General features: G+C 47.1%; 1 non-coding gene across 1 annotated transcript; it reads right to left on the bottom strand.

The window, feature by feature from the left end:
* Window positions 1–16,564: 16,564 nt before the first annotated feature.
* Window positions 16,565–16,700, bottom strand: LOC119945359. Its single transcript, XR_005456227.1, has one exon. It is a non-coding gene; the product is annotated as a small nucleolar RNA SNORA7 (small nucleolar RNA).
* Window positions 16,701–20,711: the final 4,011 nt, after the last annotated feature.

The raw sequence follows: 20,711 nt of genomic DNA on the forward strand, positions 1-20,711 counted from the left end.
ATAAATATGTACAAATATACACAAGTGCTGTGGGGAGGGGAATGGGGTAGAGCAGAGGGAAGGAGTAAGGGCGATGAGTAGGGGAGGAGGAGCAGAGGAAAAGGGGGGGCTCAATCTGGGAAGGCCTCCTGGAGGAGATTAGCTCTCAGTAGGGCTTTGAAAAGGGGAAGAGAGCTAGTTTGGCGGATGTGAGGAGAGAGGGCATTCCAGACTGGAGGTAGAACGTGGGCCAGGGGTCGATGGTGGAAAAGGTGAGAATGAGGCACAGTGAGGAGGTTAGTGGCAGAGGAGCAGAGTGTTTGGGCGGGGTTGTAGAAAGAGAGAAAGGAGGTGAGGTAGGAGGGGGCAAGGTGATGGAGAGCTTTGAAACCAATAATGAGGAGTTTTTGCTTCATGCCAAGGTTGATAGGCAACCACAAGAGATTTTTGAGGAGGCGAGTGACATGCCCAGAGCGCTTCTGCAGAAAGATAATCCGTGCAACAGAGTGAAGGATAGACTGAAGTGGGGTGAAACAGGAGGATGGGAGATCAGAAGGGAGGCTGATGCAATAATTCAGACAGGATAGGATGAGAGATTGTTCCAACAAGGCAGTGCTTTGGATGGAGAGGAAAGGGAAGATCTTGGCGATGTTGTGAAGGTGAGACCAGCAGGTTTTGGTGACGGATTGGATGTGTGGGGTGAATGAGAGTGGAGTCAAGGATGACACCAAGATTGTGGGCTCGTGAGATGGGAAGGATGGTAGTGACGTCCAGAGTGATAGGAAAGTCAGGGAGAGGAAAGGATTTAGGAGGGAAGATAAGGAGCTCAGTCTTGGAAATGTTGTGTTTTAGGTGGCGGGTCGACGTCAAGGTGGAGATATTCTGAAGGCAGGAGGAGATATGAGCCTGGGGGGAGGGAGACAGAATAGGGGAGGAGATGTAGATTTGGGTGTCATCTGCATAGAGATGGTAGCTGAAGCCAATGGAGGGAGGGAGTTCACCTAGGGAGTGAGTATAGATGGAGAATATAAGAAGACCAAGAACTGATCCTCACTCTAACTTTAGCAGTAGACCTAGCAGTGAATCTAACAGTAACCCTAACCCCAATTCCAACTCTAGCTCCAACCCTAACCCTAATCCTAAATTTAGTCTTAGTGCTAACCTTAACCCTAACCTTAATCCTACCATTAGCCCTAACAGTAGCCCCAGCCGTGGCCCTAGCCCTAACACTCACCTTAACCGTAACCCAAATCTTAACCATAACCCTAAATGTAGTCATAACTCTAACCCTAACTTTAGCCCTAGACCTAGTCCTAGCTCCTACCACTAACCCTAATTCTTACACTAACTCGAACCTCAAACTTAACCACATCTCTCATCCTAACCCTAACCTTTACCCTAACCATAACTGTAACCCTAACCCTAGCCCTACACCTAGACCTACATCTAACCCTGACCCTATATCTAACCTTTATAAGAGCCCTTAACTGAAACACTAGCCCTATACCTAACCATAACCTCAAAACTAAATCTAACCCGTAGCCTAACCCTGATCTTAAGCTACCCTAACCCTAACTCTAACTCTAAACCTAAGCCAAGGCCTAAGCCTAATGCTTACCTTAATGCAAACCCTACACCCTAATCTAATCTTACTGCTAGCCCCAAAACTGATCCAAAATCTAACCCTATGCTTTAGCCCTACCAGAGACCTAGCATAACCTTGACACCACCCCAACCCTAACCCTAATCATAAACCTAAACCTAACCCCAATCCTAACCATCATCCTCATCCTAAATCTAACCCTAAACCTAACCATATCGCAAATCCAAAACCTAACCCAAGCCCTATCCATAACCATAGAACTAACGCTATTCCTACCCTAACACTAGTGCTAAACGTAATCCCAACCCTAACCAAACAATAAACTTTACTCTAACCCCAACCCTAATTTAGCCCTTAATCTCACTTTAATCCCAACCCTAGGAATTGTGCTAACCCTAACCTAACTCCAACCCTAAACCTAAGGCTAAGCCTAATCAAAACCCTAACCAAAACACAAAACCTTAAGCTTAGCCCTAACCCTAACCCTAAATGTAACATTAACACCATCCCAAACGATGAACCTAACTTGATCCCTAATCCTAACCCTATCCCTTCCCTAAACCCCATCCTAACCTTTTTCTTCTCAAATGCTTTCTTTAAACCTAGTACAAAATATAACCCTAGGCCAGTCCTACTTCAAATCCTAACACTAAACCTAGCCCTAAAAACAGCCCTAGCCCTAACCCTAATAATATCCATAACCCTAGCCCTTCCCCTAAACCTAACCTTAACCCTAAGCCTACCACTATCCTTACCCATATAGAAACCCTAACACTAAGTTTAAACCTAACTTTCAACTTAACCCAAACCCTAAATTGAACTTTCAACTTAAGCCTTGTACTAGGCTTAGGCCTAGCCCTAGCCCTACCCAAACCTTAAACCTAACATTAACACCAACCCAAACTATGAACCTAACTAGATCCCTAATCCTAACCTTATCCCTTCCCTAAATCGCATCATCACCATTGACTTCTGAAATGCTTTCTCTAACCTAGTCCAAAATATGACCCTAGGCCTATCCTAATCCAAATCCTAACCTTAATCCTAATCATAACCCAGGCCTTTCCCCTACACCTACCTTTGATCCTAAGCTTAATATTCAATCGTATTTATTGCATTCAATCATATTTATTGAGTGCAGAGCACTGTACTAAGCACTTAGAAAGTACAATTTGGCAACAGATGCAGCCCCTACCCAATACGAGCTCACAGTCTAGACGAGGGAGACAAACAACGAAACAAGTAGACGGGTGTCAAAACCATCAAAATAGATAGATAGAATAATAGATGTATACACATCATTAATAAATAGAGTAATAAAAATGTACAAATATGCACAAGTGCTGTGGGGAGGTGAACGGGGAAGTGCAGAGGGAGGGGATTGGGACGGTGGGGACTGGAGGAGCAGTGGAAAAAGGGGGCTCAGTCTGGGAAGGCCTCCTGGAGGAAGTGAGCTCTCAGTAGAGCTTTGAAGGGAGGAAGAGAGCTAGTTTGGCGGATGTGTGGAGGGATGGCATTCCAGGCCAGGGGTAAGACGTGGGCAAAGCATTTGGGAGAATACAATGCAGCAGAGTGGGTAGATACGTTTTAGATACGTTTCCTGCCCACAAGGACCTTACAGTCTGGAGGGGGAGACAGACATTAAGATAAATTATGTATCTGTACCTAAGTCTTGCGGGGATGAAGGTAAGGGGTAAGGATCACACATGCTGCCCAGCAAAACTGGTGGCCACGAACACTATCCTGAAGCTGGACAGCAGACTGCATTTTAGGATGCTGGCGATTGCGTTGGGCCATCTGATGCAGAAACAGGAGCCATTCCAAAAGGATATCTTCCCTTTCTTTGATGACCAGTTCGTTCTGCTCCTCCAGCTCTCTAATCTTCTTCTCAAATGATTTTTGTTCAGCTTTTAGTCTTTCTGTCACTTCCTTTTCCTCACTCACCCTAGCAAGCTCTTTAATTAAGTTTGCAATACATCTCTTGTCCTCGGAACATGAATCTTTCAATGATGCACTCTTTATTCCTCCATCATGAAAATCCTGTTGATGTGCTGGGTCTCCTGCACCTTTGAAGGCATCTATGGAGGCTGAAGCAACAGACGAAGTGGTCTTCAACTTGATGTCAGTTTTGTGACTCCTCACTGGGTGTCTCTTTGTGGTGTTGTCTTCTGCAGAAACCCTAACCCTAACCTTACTCCTAGCCGTAGCCCTAACCCTAAGCCCCATGTTCACCATAACCCTGGGCCTAGTTATGACTCCAAAGCTGAACCCTAATCCAACCCAACCCAAACATAAGCCCTGGGCATAGCCCAGGCCCTAACCTTAGCCCTAACCCTGCTCCTAAACATTAACCCTAAATTTAGCCCTAAACGACACCCTTACCCTAAACCTAACGGTACCCCTAGTGTTAATCCTAACCCTATCCCTAATTTTAAAGCTAACACTATCTTTAACCCTTGTTCTAACACTAGCCATAACCATAAACTGAACCTAACTCTACTTCTACCACTAATCCTAACCCTACCTACAGCCCTGACCATAATCCCAACCATATACCTGAACCTACTCCTACCCCTACCCCTCACCCTAACTCTAGCTGTAACCCTAATTCAAACCCTAACCATAACTTCACTGTAATTGCTAGTTTAATCCTAACCCTATACCTAGTCCTATCCTAGGCCCTAGGCCTAACCCTAGCCCTAACTCTAACCCTAACAATAATCCTAACCCTAATTCTAAACCCTAACACTAACTCTATTCCGAGCCCTAGCCCTAAGCCAGAGCCTAACGTCTACCATAGTCCTGGGCCTATCCATAACCCCAACTGTAACACTAGCCCTAGCCCCAGCCCTGACCCTAAAGCTAATCCTAACCCTAACCCTTAACCCAAATTTAAACCTAAAACTAATGTTTCCCTTAGTGGTAACTCTAACCCTACCTTAAATGTGAGCCTGACACAGTCTCTAATCGTAGTTCTATATACTTAGCTATCTATCTAGCTATAATACTAACCCCATCCTTATACCTAAACCTTACCCCAAACTTAAACTTAAATTTAACCTTAACTGTAACCATAACCCTACCCCAACTCGAGCCCTAACCCTAATCCTAACCCATATTCTAACCCTAACCCTAGCCCTAACCCTAATACTAACCCTAACCGTAACACTAACACAAACCTTAACCCTATCCTAGGCCTAGGCCTCACCCCAGCCATATCCCAAATCATAACACTGACACAGCCCTGACCATAAAACCTGCGCTAACCCTAATCCTGTCACTAATCCAAACTCTAATTGTAAACCCCATTATAACCCTAAATTTAAAACTAATTCTATCCCCAAACCTAATCCTAACTCTATTCCTTGGCCTAGTCCTAACCCTAACCATGACACTAGCCTGAAGTAGCCCTAACAATAACCGTAGCCCTGACTGTAACACTAACCCTAACCATAAACATAAACTTAACCCTAACATTAACTCTAACTTTAGCCCTAACCCTAATCTTACCCCTAAAGCTAACACAAATCCTAGACGTAACCCTAGTACTAACGCTAACCTGAACCCTAACAGTAACCATAAACTTAACCCTATCCAGAGACATTTCCTTAAATCCAACCCCAAACCCAATCCAGACCTAGTCCAACCCTTACCCTATCTTTTCCCCTAATCCTAGCTATAACCATAACCCTAGTCTAGGACTAGATTTAACACTAGCCCTATCTCTAGCAATAATCCTAAAGATTGCCCTAGGCATTGCCCTAAACCTTAAACCTAACTTTCACCCGAGCCTCAGCCATATATGACCCCTACCCCCAACACTAACCCTAACCCTAATCCTAGCCCTTGGAATTGCATTAGCCCTAATCTTAACACTAACCATAAACCGAACTGTGACCAAGAGGGAAGGCAACAGAGAGTTACTCCCTTGACAGAAGAGGAACTCAGTGACCTCCAAGAGAAATATCGGAACTCCTCCTTGGAGAGTTAGATAGAGTGGCTCCGAAGGCTTTGGTGAATGGGCACCATGGTGACTATGCTTATGCCCGAGGAAGCCAAAGCTCTCCTGGGGACATATGATGGGAGAATGTGGCCTTTCCGGGGGTGGGTCTAGCATTTTCTCAATGGGAGACAGCCTTCTGTCTTCGGTGGGAATTCCCTGAGAGGACGGGGAAGACATTCCAAGAGGTGGACAACACTGGAGGATCTGGAGAGACTGCCAGGAAGACTAACAATAGAGAGAGTTCTGAATGACCATCTGGGTGGGACAGATCCAATGGCTCACAGAAGAACAGATGGGGCCTCTAAATTCACCCAGCGAGTGGCCCCGGGGGTTGGGGTGGGAGCTAGGTTCTTAGTCCTGGCACTGAGGACTCCAAGGGAGCAACTGGGGTCACATCACGTGCTGCCGAGGATTGGGTGATCCATAACCCGATTTCAGATCGTGGACCACGGGAGTGAGCGGTTCTGCCATATCTGGCCCAGACACCAGATTGGTGTGGAACATAGGACTCCTGAAAGGACCACCCGTCGTCCCAACAGTGGACTCGGCCCTCATGATGGAGATCGACCTTGAGATAGCTTCCGGTACCAGCTCTGGAACTCCCTCTTGGAGGCAGGATTCAGGCAAGAATAATTAGATGGATTACCCACCCCAATCCTCCACCAGCTGTATCAAAAATATCTCAGGGGAAACTGGAGGGGAGGGGAAGAAGGTGCGGGGGAGGCTCCAGAGAAGAGGGAGGGACTCTACCACACCGTTGGTCCTTTCCAGGTTCTAGCCTTCCCCAGTGGTTTGGGGCAGCTGTTTCCCACACCAAGCCCCTAGGTGATCATTAGGGTAGCGGGGAAGCGGTGGGTTCTCTTCAACGTGGACACGGGGGCTCAAATTTTGATAATATCCGAGCAAGATGCTGAGGAGCTCCGATGGTTAGAAGCACATATTCTGATACCGGGCGTCTGAAGGCAGATGAGGGAATGTGACCTGATCCAATTATACCTGGTACCGCCGGGAGGAGGTGTCTGAAGTATCCTAACAGTTGGGTGGATTTCTTTTCTCAGAATAGACATCCTTGTACAGATACAGATGAACCACGATACTGGGGTATGGACTATGACCTTCGACCTCAGAGAAAGACCTAAAGACAGATCAGACGTCGTGGGACCTGGGTGTTATTGCTGGAGGGAGCACCGTTTTTGCCATCCTCCACCATAACCTGTACCTGTCAGGACCGAATTCCCCCAGCAGCTCTCACTGCTGTGAGTTGAAGGACTTATTGACCAGGAGTATATTCGGCCAGCACATTCTCCATTCAGCTCACTGGTGTGGCCGGCACGGAAACGAGATGGGGCCTGGCGCCTGATGACGGACTGTCACTCCCTGAACACCAGGACTGCACTGTTGCCTGCTGCTGTACCTTCCATGGTGGACATTCTCAGCCAAATGGAAGTCCTTTTCCCAAAGTGGATGGTAACCATTGATGTGAAAGACATGTTCTTCATGGTCCCACTCCAGGACCAGGAACAGGATAGGTTTGACTTTACCTGGGAAGGGTGACAATGTACATTTATGCACTTTCCCTAGGGATTTAAGCACAGCCCTAAAGCACATGAGGCACTGGCCCAAAAGATGGATCTGGCCAACCTGCTAGCCGGAGTTACCATTCTCCAGTACATAGATGATATCCTGGTCGGAGGATATGACAAGGGACCAGTGGAAAAAGCCCTGAAAGCAATAATCAAACGCTTGGAGGACCTGGACATACCCCCCAGGAAGATCCAAGTACTGGCCTAACATGCCATCTTACCAGTAATATCACAGGAAAGAGGCCGAGGGGTAGTACCAGACACCAATATGACCACCCTAGCAACAGGACCAAGCTCTGCTTCTAAGGATGACATCCAGCCAGTCCTGGGAAGTTGGGATTTGGGAGGCGCCATGACCCGGGATTTGAGATTTAAGCCCGGCCCTCATTCTCCCTGATCAAGAAAAGTGCCCAGTGGGAGTGGACGGTGATGCACGAGGTGGCCCCGCATAGGATCGTCCAAGCCATGTAACAATACGAAGACCTCAGAGCCCTCGATAGGGAAAGACTACTTGTCTTACATGTTGGGGTCGGAACCACTGGGAGGCAGCATGGCCCATGGCAGGGGAAGCTCCCCCAGATCCAAATCCTGATCGTGTTCTGATCAGCGGGATGGAAGGGAGCCCAGAGTCGCTATTCTCCTTGGGAGAAGATGATCACTACCGTGTATGAGGCCCTTTGGTCTACTAAAGACATCATGGGGGAATAGGATATTCAGCTGTGCTTAGCCCCTCTCCATCGTGAAGTGGCTTTGGGAGGCCGCTCCCCTGCCCCCAGGAGTCGCCAACATTTCCACTAGCCAAAGGATGGTCACGTATGTTGTCCATAGAGATTGGACAGAGGGCAAGCCCATGGTGCAAGGATGCCTCACAGAGGTGGTTTTATAATACCCAAGGGGGCCACCTGTTCCTTCCCTGGATCCGGTGACCTAGGAGGTGCTGTCAGTCACGCCGCTTTGATACCCATTCGTGGAACCCAACCTGGTTCACTGATGGCAGTGCTCACAAGGAAAATGGCCAGTGGATGGCGTGAGCAGTAGCCCTGTGTCCAGCCATGAGACAGGGGATCACTGAGGAGGTTGAAGGGTCTGCCCACATGGAGAAGTTATTGGCTGTCCAGTTAGCGGCCAGAGCTGGTGTGGGGTTGCTCTTTAAAAGGTGCATCCATCTGGACACCTTCTTGGGAGACCCATGAGTGAAAGCCCCAATGTTGAAAGGTTTGGAGAAAAGAGGTATAGTGAGATTTGCTGTAAATAATTATTCAGCAACCTTTGCAGGTCAGATAATTGGCTGCCCGTGGCAAGGGCTCTGAATCTCACAGCAATTCACTAAAACAAGGAATTGGATAACCTAGGCTGAATTCAGGTGGTACAGACCCCAGACCAAAAACCTTTGGAGTGGATCAACCAAGGGAGTGGGCATGGTGGAGTGGAGGGCCCAATGGGTCAGAGCAGATGTATGGGATGGACAGTCACATGAAACCAAGCATATTAATTCATTCATTCATTCAGTCGTATTCATTGAGCATTTACTGTGTGCAGGGCACTGTATTAAGTGCTTGGGAAAGTACAATGCAACAACAAACCGTGACATTCCCTGCCCCTAGTGAGCTGACTGTCTGGAGTGGGGGAGACAAGCATCCATACAAATAAATAAAATTACAGATATGTACATAATTGCTTTGGGGCTGGGAGGAGGGAAGAATAAAAGGACATCAGGGTAACACAGAAGGGATTGAGAGATGAGAGATGAGGAAAAGTGGGGCTTAGTCTGGGAATTCCTCTTGGAGGAGATGTACCTTTGAAGCAGAGTAACGTGGTTGTCTGTTGGGTTAGTGGAGGGAGTGTGTTCCAGGCCAGAGGCAGGACGTGAGAGAAGGGTTGGCGGCAAGACACACGAGATCAAGGCACAGTGAGAAGATTAGCATTAGAGGAGTGAAATGTGCTGGGTGGGTTGTAGTAGGAGAGAAGTGAGGTGAGGTAGGAGCATGTAAGGTGATGGGGTGCTTTAAAACCAAAGGAGAGGAGTTTTTGTAAGATACAGAAGTGGATGGGCAACCACTGGAGAAGGGTGCTGTGTACAAAATATTTTTGTAGACAAATGATCCAGGCAGCAGAGTGAAGTACAGACTGAAGCATATGACACTGTCCGATCCTGAGCATTATGTCAAGCCAGGCAGGAGAGGGTCAGCCAAGGTCACGTGTGGTAGGACCTCGGCGAAGGGAAGCTTCTATGGTCAGCATGGCAGGTGGACTTCATAGGACCCCTTCCCCGGAGTAGGGGGGATGGTGCCATGTCCTTACCAAGAGCCACCACTGTGGAAATGAGAGAAGCCCCTGCAGGTGAGGATGCAGCTGGTGTTCAGTCATCGATCCATGGTATGTTTGAAGGGGCCTTAGTCCAGACCCTCTCCAGGGGAACATGGTGAGGCCAGGGGGAGGGGTTTCCCGACTGTGTGGTCAGTTCAGAATGGATTCAAACCCTGAGGGGGTGGAGGAAGTTGGAGGAGAGCGTGAGGGTGGGGAGTGGGTACACTGCGTCTTGTTTCTTCCACACAGAAATCTGACAATCTGCTGGGGGGCAAAAATGGGAACCCACCTACCGGGGATCCCTGCTGGTATGGCTGGCCTGACTGGATCATGCCGATGGATGGATGGAGAACAACACCCTGTCACTGGCTGAGGCAATCACCTGGCAAGCTTACCCCAATAACATAAACAACAGCACAGCCCGCTGGATCTGACTGCACCTTCCATATCACTATGGGCAGTGTGTCCAGTTTCTGGCCGTTCCCTTCCCGTTGGAGGAGTGGACAATGGGGGAGGAGCAGCATTACAGTAACTCATCAGACTTCACAGGGGGATGCCAGGCGGGAATTGGAGGTACCCCTTTGTTAAAACATCATGAGAGGTAATCTTTTGCTGGGATGGTACGACGGATGTCACTTCACCATCACCCTGTGTGACTGGTAGAATAAACTCAAAAGTTGGGGTACCTCCCGCCACACCACTAGGTCGGGGGCAGGGGAGGCTGTCAGAGCCCAAGAGGCTTTCGAGACTGACCAGGGAAACCTCACAGTTTGTGTGCAAATTGATGGGATAGTTTCAAATGGGAACAGCTGTGACTTAGGGACTCTCAACCAACAGCCTAGTCCAAGCCAGCTGTTAATGGATGTTGGACTCAATACCATCGGAGCTGAGGATACCCTCACAACTGCCTTTCCTAGGAGGAAGGAGGATCTGGGATATATCTGACCGCCTGGCCTTCCATTCTGCCCAACAGGGCAGCAAGCCTATGCGCCCTCGCCTACCTGTTTCCTCCACCTATAATAGTCTTACTCTGTATTTAGCTTTAATTCTATTAGTTCTGATGACTTGACGCCTGTCTACATGTTTTGTTTTGTTGTCTGTCTCTCCTTTCTAGACTGAACCCGTTGTTTGGGTAGGGACTGTCTCGATACTTGTACTTCCCAAGCACTTAGTACAGTGCTCTGCACACAGTAAGCGCTCAATAAATACGACTGACTGACTGAATGAATGAATCTGCTGCTCCCCTGGAATCTGGCATGAGGCCATTGCTCCACAGGGGCACCTTCCAAAGATATAATGGCTGGTGTCCTGAGGGTCCACTTCCCTGGTAGAGTGAGTTGGACATGGTCCTGTGGAACCTTACAGGCACCCTGATACAGGTGGCCAGTGTGACCAAGGATACGGTCACTGTCCTCCAAGTGGAAGGATAGGGACAATAATGGATGGCCCTCCAGAATAGGCTGCTTTGGAAGTACTCCTAGATAGCTAGGGAGGTGTGTATGTTCTCCAAATCTGATTGTGCTGCATGTACGTGGAGCAAATCGAGAGGGTGACCCAGGATACTGAAATACTCAGTAAGGTTGCGATTTCCTCTCAAGACACCCAGGAGGAACTGAGGGGGAACCTCCTCTCCAGAATCACTGGGTGTCTCCCAGACCCGTCAAAGTGGGTCTACTCATTTGTTCATCTTCCCTTTATGCTGAGTTTGCTAGCTGCTTTGCTTGTCTGCATGTGGGAGCTGCTAAAATGCCTTAGGAATGCAAGTTGTATTTGCCCCAAGAATAACGTTGATGGAGCCAAACCCATGCCCTCCAACCTTCCCTGGACCTAATCATTAGTGGAGCCATGGGCAGTGGTGTGGCCACCGGATGGGATGTCACACGAGGCCTAAGTGGCTCCAGTTTGACCGCCGCTGACTCATTCGAATAATGCGCTTTACCTGGCTGTGGTGGAATGGGATTGGAGAACAGCAACCCATCGGCAGCTGCCCTTATTTACTACCAGGTATGAGACCCCTACTCACAGGGGAGGGGTTGTCGTGTTCCAGTCCATCACAGGGTACAGTGACTGACCTGGAGTAATTCCTGAATACCTGGGGTTGGCTCGTGGGGCTCTACGTGCGGTAATGCAGTGTTGTGCTAGTCCCATATCAGTTCTGGTATTATGGTCTCCTAGAGATGGGAGTTGACTCCAAGTTGGGTAGTGAATTGAAGAGCCCGGTGTTTAATGAAAATATTATGATAGAGGGAGAGTGGGCCTTAGCATGCTTTGTTGTGGGTGTCGTTTATTCTGAATTTGTTGGTGTAATAAATTGTAATTGTTTAAACAACTGACTGGTTTGAACTTCGTACTCCTCTTCCCAGCCATATATTGAACCACCTACCCAGGTCAGGGTACGGCCTTAACCCTCTCTGTAAAATATACATTCCGAGGCCTGCTCTAACCCTAACTCTAGCCCTAGGGCTAGCTTTAAGCTTACAACTAACCCTAACCTTAAGCCTAACATTAACCCTAAGCATTACCAAACCCTAAATTTACCCCTATCGCTAACCCAAACCTTAACCCTAAAACTAACCCCACCCCTAACCGTAGCCATAGACTCAATGCTAACCCTAACTGTAACTGTAACCCTACTCCTAACTTTAAACATAACCCTAATTGTGACTCTAAAACAAACCCCAACCCTGTCCCTAGCCCTAGCCCCAGCCCTATCCGTAACCCTAACCCTAAGACTAAAACTAACTCTAAACTTTACCCTAGCCCTAGTCCTAACAACCACCTTAACCCTAACCTTAATATTAAACCTCACCATAGCCCAATCCTAACCCGTCCTCAAAATCTAATCCTAACTCTAGCCCTGTCTAGCATTAATCCTAATACTAACAATAACCCCAAGACTAAAACTGACCCTAACCCTAACCCTGAATTTAACCAAAGCCCCAGACCTAACCCTAACCCTAATACTACAACTAACCCCATGCCAACCCTAGCCCAGGCCAATGGCTAACCCTAGCCATAACACTAAACCTTAACGTAACCCTAACCCTTTCTCTAACTCTAATCCTAAACTCAGTCAAAGGCCTAAGGCTAAATTTAAATCTAAACCTAGCCCTAAACCTACAACTAACTCTAACCCTGAGATAACCTCTAATACTAACCTAAACACCAATCCAATTTTTAAACCTAACCCTAACCTTAACCTTAATCTTAACCTAACCTTAACTCTAGCTATAATCCTAACTCTAACCACTACTTTGACCCTAATCCTAACTCAAAGTCTAAAGGTCAGCCAAACCCTATGTTGGACCCTAGTCCTATCCTTAACCCTTAATCTAACCCCTACTCTAACCATAATCCTAACCCTAACCCTAGTTCTCCACCTAACACTAACCCTAGCCCTAGGTCTAGGCCTAGCCCTAGCCCTCATCCTAACCCTAAAGCTAATCATACCCCTATCACTCACCCTAACATTAGCCTAGGCATAGTGGTAATCCTAACCCTAACCGTACTCCTAACTGCAAAACTAACCCTAGCCCTAAATCTAAACCTGTCTCCATCCTTAGCCATAACCCTAATCCTAACCCTAAAAGTAACCTGAGTAATTAGCCTTCTGCTAACCGTAAAAGGAGCCCTATCCCTTTCTCTGACCCTTACTCTGTCCCTAGCACTAAATGTAACTCTAAATCTAACTCTAACCTTACCCCTAATCCTAGGCCTAAACCCTACACTTAGACCTACATCTAACGTTAACCATATACCCAATCCTTACAGGAGCCCTGGCCTAATACTGACCCAAACAATAAACTTAAATATAATCTTAAAACCAAATCTAACGCTACACTGAACCCTTACTTTAAACCCAAACTTAACCTTAACCCTAACGTTTATGCAAACCCCATCCCCAAACCTAAACTTATTGCTAGCCTTAACCCTAAACCTAAACCTATGCTTTACCCTTACCAGACCTCTAGCCCTTACTCTAAACCTAACACTACCAATAACCTCAACTCTAACCCTTACTCTACCCCTGGCCCTAACTCTAACACTAACCCTAACAATAACTGTACTCCGGGCCCTAATGCTAATGCTAAGCATTAATATTAAACACTTAGTACAGTTCTTGGCACATAGTAAGCACTTAACAAATGCCATCATTATCATTCTTATTATTAATTCTAATCCTAACCCTAACCCTGAACCTCACCAAAATCCTAATCCTAAAATGAATTCTCTCTCTAAACCTAATCCTAAAACAAGTCCTAGTCGTAGTCCCATCCCTAACACTAACCTTAGCCGTAGGCCTAGATTTAATCCTACCATTAACTCAAACCCTAACCTTAACCCTAATCCAATCCTACCCTAATCCTCTCCAAAAGCCTGATCCTAACCCTAATGCTCTCTCTAACTAATCTTAACCATAGTCCTAGGCCCATCCCTAACACTAGTCATAGTCCCAGGCCTACTCTTAAATTTACCACTAACTCAAGCCATAATCCTAACCCTAACCCTAGCCATAATCCAAACCTACCACTAAGCCTAATACTAAACCCAACAGTAAATCTAACACTAACTCTAAGGCTAATCCCAACCCTAGCTCTAACCCTAAACTTAACCCTAACTGTAACGCTAACCTTAGCCCCAAAGCTAGACTTAATGCAAACCGTATCCCTAAACCTAGCCCTAGCCCAATAGCTAACCCTACCCATAACAATAAACTGCACCTTAACCCAGACGCCAACCCTAATCCTATCTTTACACCTAATCCTAAACCTAGCTCTATTCCTAGCACAACCCTAAATTATAACCTTAGCCTTAGGGATAGGCTCAAATCTACAACTAACTATACCACTACCCCAACCTTATCCCTAACCCTACCTCTAAACCTAGCCATAAACCTAACCCTAGGCCTAGCCTTAAGTCTACAACTAGTCATAAAACCAACCCTGGACCTATCTCTACACTCTCACTTTAACATAAAACCCAACCCTTAGGCTATCTTTACACCCACTCTCTACCTCTACACCGAGGCTTAGCCTGAAACCTAACTATAACCCAAACCCTGGGCCCAGTCTCAAAGCCATAGCTAACCATGACACTGATCCCAACCCGAACCTTAACCCTAGCTCTAACTGTAACCCTTACTCCAGGTCCAAACCAAGACCAAACACTAACCCTAACCTTACTTCTAGCCCTAGCCCAACTGTTGACACATAACCTAACGTAACATAACCCAAACTTAAACTCCAACCCTATCGCCATATGTAATCCTAGACCTAGGTCTAGGTCTAGCCCTAACCCTAACCCTAACTCTAGCTCTAAGCCTAACCATAGGTCTACAAATATTAACACTAACTATAACCCTAGCCATAGTGCTTACCCAAAAAGTAAGTCCAAACCTAGATCTAATGCTAACCTTATCCCTAACCCAAGAAATAACCCTAGCCCTAGCGCTAGTGCTAACCCTACCCATATTAGTAAACTATTTTCACCTTAATCTTAACACCAACACTTTATCGAAGACCAGCCCTAGGGTTGGCCTTAGGTCAACACCTAACCATAACACTAACTCTAACCCTAACCGTAGCCCTTACCTTAAATGGCAGCCTTAACATAGTCCTAATGCTAACCCTATCCCTAACCCAAGAATTAACCTTAGCCTTAGCCCCAGCCCTAGTGTTAACCCTAACCTCACCTTAACCTTAGCACCAACCCTATTTTGAAGACTAGCCCTAGACCTAGCCTTCAGCCTGCAACTAACCAAAATTGGCAACATATAGAGACAGTACCTACCCAACGACAGGCTTACAGTCTAGAAGTGGGACTAGAACTCTAATCCTAACCCTAACCCTAGCACTCGAGATAACTTTAAACCTAAAACTAACCCTTAACCTATTCCTAACGCTTGACCTCACTCTAACCCTAACCATATTCCTAATCCTAGATTGAGTTTTAAGCATAACACTAGACCTTTCTCGAACCCTAGACAAAACCCGAAACCTAACCATAACCATAGGAGTTGCCCTAGCTCTAAATCTAACTATATCCCTAACCGTAAACCTAACACTATCCCTACCCTAACCCTAACCCAGTCGTAACCCCACTCTAAGTGCTTACCCTAACCATGGCCCTAACTCTGACTGAAGCACTGCAAAACTGGAAGCCTCTGTTAAGGGGTCTTTCAGTATTTAATTCTGCAACTCTCTCAGGTCAATGCATCCTACTACTACTAAACCTGGCCCTAACCCTAACACGAAACCTAAGATAAACCATAATCTTAACCATGAACCTAGCCCTAACTCTAAAGCCCACTCTAAAGCTAAGCCCTAATCCTAATCCTAACCCTAACCCTACCCTAAACCATGACTCTAGCCCTAACTCAAAACCTCACCCTAAAACTAAGGCCTAATCCTAACCCTAACCCTAACCGTAACAATTGCTGTACCCCTAGCTATAACCCTTATTCTAATCCTACCCCTAATCTTAAATCTACCGTAAATTTAACCCTAAGCCTAGCACTAAACCTATCTCTAAATCTTACCCTAAACCTAACCCTATCCATAGCCCTAACCCTAGGCATAATCCTAATCTTAAACCTAGCCCTAACCTTAACCCTAACACAAAACCTCACCATAACCCTAACCCTAAACCTAACCCTAACCCTAACCCTTACCCTAACCCTAACCCTAGCCCTAAACTTAAACCCATCTCTAAGCAAAATCTTAACCCTAACCCTATGGCAATCCGTAACACTTACTGTAAACTTAACCCAAACCTTGTCTTATTTTGCCTTGTCGAGTAGTCTCTGACCCATAGCTACACCCTGGATACATAATAATAATGAAAATAAGAATAAGAATAAGAATAAGAATAATAGTCTTTGTTAAGCACTTACTATGGGCGAAGCACTGTTCTAAGCGTCTCCCCCAGAACACCAAACCTCCACCTGCAAACGTTCTGGTAGTGTATCCATAGAGTTTTCTTGGTAAAAATATGGAAGTGTTTTACCATTGCCTCCTTTCATGCAATAAGCTTGATTCCCTGCCCTGGACCCTCTCCCATGATGCTGCTGCCCAGCTCAGGTGGGTTTTGACATGTAACAAATTGTCTTCCACTCACTAGCCACTTCCCAAGCTAGGAATGGAATGGTTATGCCTCTGCTTGATTCCCTCCTGTAGTCGAGACTAGTAAAGTACTGGAAACTCTCCAGATGCGACGCTGAGAGGGGAACCCATACCTAGGCCTAATCAAAAAACAAAACCTAACTTTAAGCCTAACCCATATAGGAACCCTAGCCTTACACTGACCCAAACCCTAACCCTAAATTTAGTCCTAACCCTTACCCTAAGGCAAACCCTAACACTAAACCCAAAAGTAGCCCTGTACTGTAGTCACAACCTGAACCTTCATTCTAACTCTTAACATAAATCTAGCCATAGAGCTAACACTAAACCTAACCACAACCATAGCCTAAATATGAACGCTCACCCTACCTATAACCGTAATACTAAACCTACCCATAAACCTAAACTTAACTTTAACCTTCGGTTTAGCCCTACCCCTACCCTTATCTAACCCTAACCCAAACCCTACTCTTAACTCTTCAGAAGCCCTAGGCTTAACCCTAATCCAAAAAATAAATTTAGCTACCATCATGGGGAAGCTCCCTTTCAACCTTGACCTGTTTCTGTCTCAGTCACTCCTCCTCATCACATCACTGAAACCTGGCTCTCCCCACACGACACGGTTTCCCCTGCTGCTCTCTGCAGAGAGGGCCTCTTCTTCTCCCACTTCCCCAGACATACCAGTAAAGGAGGAGGTGATGTCTTCCTTCTCGTGCCCCATTGCCACTTTCACTCCTGCCTCCGCCTTCCCTTCTTTCCCCTTCTTTGAAGCCCATGTCATCCACCCCTACCACCCGATCAACAATCTAGTAGCTGTCATCTACTGCTCCCCCAGCTCCCACTGCCAACTTCTTTAATCATCGTGATCCCTTTCTCACGGTCCTTCTCTTTTTCTCCATGCCCACTCTGATCCTTCAAAATCCACATAGATGTTCCTGATGACCCTTCTGCCACACTCCTTCTATCACTTCTCCACTCTGCCAAACTTTCTCTCCATCCCACCTTCCCCACTCACCAACTTAGACAAACCCTCTCAATCTCATCATTACTAACCACTGCACAATCTCTACCCTCACCAACTCTGAAATCCCTCTCTCTGATCACAAACTTCTCACTTGCCTCCTCTACCACACACCTCCTCCTCATAAATCTGGGCTATTCCCTACAGAGACCTCTGATCTCTCGACCCCATCCACCTCTCTCCACTTATCACACCCTATTAAGCCTCCATACCCGATCTACTCACTCTTGATGACCAGATGTTCTCAACGTGACTCTCTTTCGTGAAATAAACTCAATCGCTCCCCTATTCCTTTGTTGCACTCATACCACTAACACACAGCCCTGGATCACCTGCACTGTGCCTCGATCTTGCCTGTCCCACCGCTGAACCCTAGACCACGTCTGACCTCTCGCCTGCAACATCCTCCATCCTCTAATCCAACGGAAAACCTTTCTCTCCTGCCTGAAAGCCTTACTGAAGGCACATCTCCTTCAGGAGGACTTCCCAGACTAAGCTCCACTTTTCCTCATCTTTCGCTCCATTCTGTGTTGCCCTGATTTGATCATTTTGCTTTTCCCCTTCCGTCCTAGCCCCAAAGCACTTATGCACATAACTGTAATTTTATTTATTTGTATGGATGCCTGTCTCTCCCCGCTCTAGACTGGAACGTCGTAATGGGCAGGAAATGTCACCATTTGTTGTTGCATTGTACTTTCCCAAGTGCTCAGTGAATTGCTGTGGACACGGTAAGTGCTCAATCAATACGATCGAATGAATGAATGAATATGGCTTGCTTTCATGTGACCGAACATCCCATACATTGGCTCTGACCTAACAGGCCCTCCACTCCACCAGGCCTAATGTCTTGGTCGATCCAGTCCAATGGTTTTTGGTCTGGGATCTGACCCACTGGGATTCGTGCCAAGCTATCCACTTATTTGTTCCAGTAAGATGCTGAGATCAGTGTCCCTGCCATGGGCATCCATGAGTCAGACCGGCAAAGGTTGCTAAAACACAATTTCTAGCAACTCTCGATATACAGCTCCTTTTCCCAGACATTCCACCCTTGGGCTTTCATTCGTGGGCCTCCCAGGCAAGGACCTACGTGGTTAGACCTTTAAAAGAGGGCCATTAGTCCGTGTAGACAACCTCAACACTAGCTCTGGGTGCTAACAAACGAACAAATAACTTCACCATGTGGACGAACCGTTCGACCTCCGCAGTGATCCCCTATCCCATAGCTGGGCACAGGGCTGCTGCTCACACCATTCGTGGGCCATTTTCCCTGTGAGCACTGCCATCAGTGAACCAGGTTCGGTTCCATCTCTGGGTATCTTGAAACTGTGGTTTAGTAAGGCCAACTCAGCGAGGCGCCCTGGTAACGTTGGCCTGCCCTCTGTCCAGTCTCTATGGGCCACGTAAATGATCAACCTTTGGATGGTGGAGGTGTTGGTGACTTCTGGGGGCATGATAGTGAAATCCCAAAGATGCTTCAGAATGTTATGGGGCAAAGCACAGCTCCTGGTGACCTCATTCGCTCCCACGGCTTCAACTATCATCTCTACGCTGATGACACCCAGATCTACATCTCTGCCCCTGCTCTCTCCCCCTCCCTCCAGGCTCGCATCTCCTCCTGCCTCCAGGACATCTCCATCTGGATGTCCGCCCGCCACCTAAAGCTCAACATGTCGAAGACTGAGCTCCTTGTCTTCCCTCCCAAACCTTGTCCTCTCCCTGACTTTCCCATCTCTGTTGACGGCACTACCATCCTTCCCCTCTCACAAGCCCGCAACCTTGGTGTCATTCTCGACTCCGCTTTCTCATTCACCCCTCACATCCAAGCCCTCACCAAAACCTGCCGGTCTCAGCTCCGCAACATTGCCAAGATCCGCCCTTTCCGCTCCATCCATACCGCTACCCTGCTCATTCAAGCTCTCATCCTATCCCGTCTGGACTACTGCACCAGCCTTCTCTCTGATCTCCCATCCTCGTGTCTCTCTCCACTTCAATCCATACTTCATGCTGCTGCCCGGATTATCTTTGTCCAGAAACGCTCTGGGCATATTACTCCCCTCCTCAAAAATCTCCAGTGGCTACCAATCAATCTGCGCATCAGGCAGAAACTCCTCACCATGGGCTTCAAGGCTCTCCATCACCTCGCCCCCTCCTACCTCACCTCCCTTCTCTCCTTCTACTGCCCAGCCCGCAACCTCCGCTCCTCCACCGCTAATCTCCTCACTGTACCTCGTTCTCGCCTGTCCCGCCATCGACCCCCGGCCCACGTCATCCCCCGGGCCTGGAATGCCCTCCCTCTGCCCCTCCGCCAAGCTAGCTCTCTTCCTCCCTTCAAGGCCCTGCTGAGAGCTCACCTCCTCCAGGAGGCCTTCCCAGACTGAGCCCCTTCCTTCCTCTCCCCCTCGTCCCCCTCTCCATCCCCCCATCTTACCTCCTTCCTTTCCCCACAGCACCTGTATATATGTATATATGGTTGTACATATTTATTACTCTATTTATTTATTTATTTATTTATTTTACTTGTACATTTCTTTCCTATTTATTTTATTTTGTTGGTATGTTTGGTTCTGTTCTCTGTCTCCCCCTTTTAGACTGTGAGCCCACTGTTGGGTAGGGACTGTCTCTATGTGTTGCCAATTTGTACTTCCCAAGCGCTTAGTACAGTGCTCTGCACATAGTAAGCGCTCAATAAATACGATTGATTGATTGATTTCCCTATGATGTCTTCAGTAGCCCAAAGTCCCTCATACGTGGCAGTGACCTTCTTTTGCCAAGGGGAATAGTGACTCTGGACTACCTTTCATCCCAATAATCGGAGAATTGTCAGGATTTGGTTTTTTGGGGACTTCCTCTGCCATAGGCCATATTGCCACCTGGTGGTTCTGACCCGGCATGTAAGGCAAGTGTTCTTTCCCTTTCGAGGGATCTGAGGACTCAGTATTACTGCATGGCTTGAATGATCTCATACAAAGCCACTTTGTGCATTTCCGTCCACTTCCACTTAGCAACATTCTTGATTCGGGAGAAAGAAGGCTGGGCCTAAAACATGAATTTCGAGTCATGGTGCCTCCAACATTCCAACATTCCCTGGACTGGT

This window comes from Tachyglossus aculeatus, chromosome 24, assembly GCF_015852505.1.
Source record: "Tachyglossus aculeatus isolate mTacAcu1 chromosome 24, mTacAcu1.pri, whole genome shotgun sequence".
Lineage (NCBI taxonomy): Eukaryota > Metazoa > Chordata > Mammalia > Monotremata > Tachyglossidae > Tachyglossus > Tachyglossus aculeatus.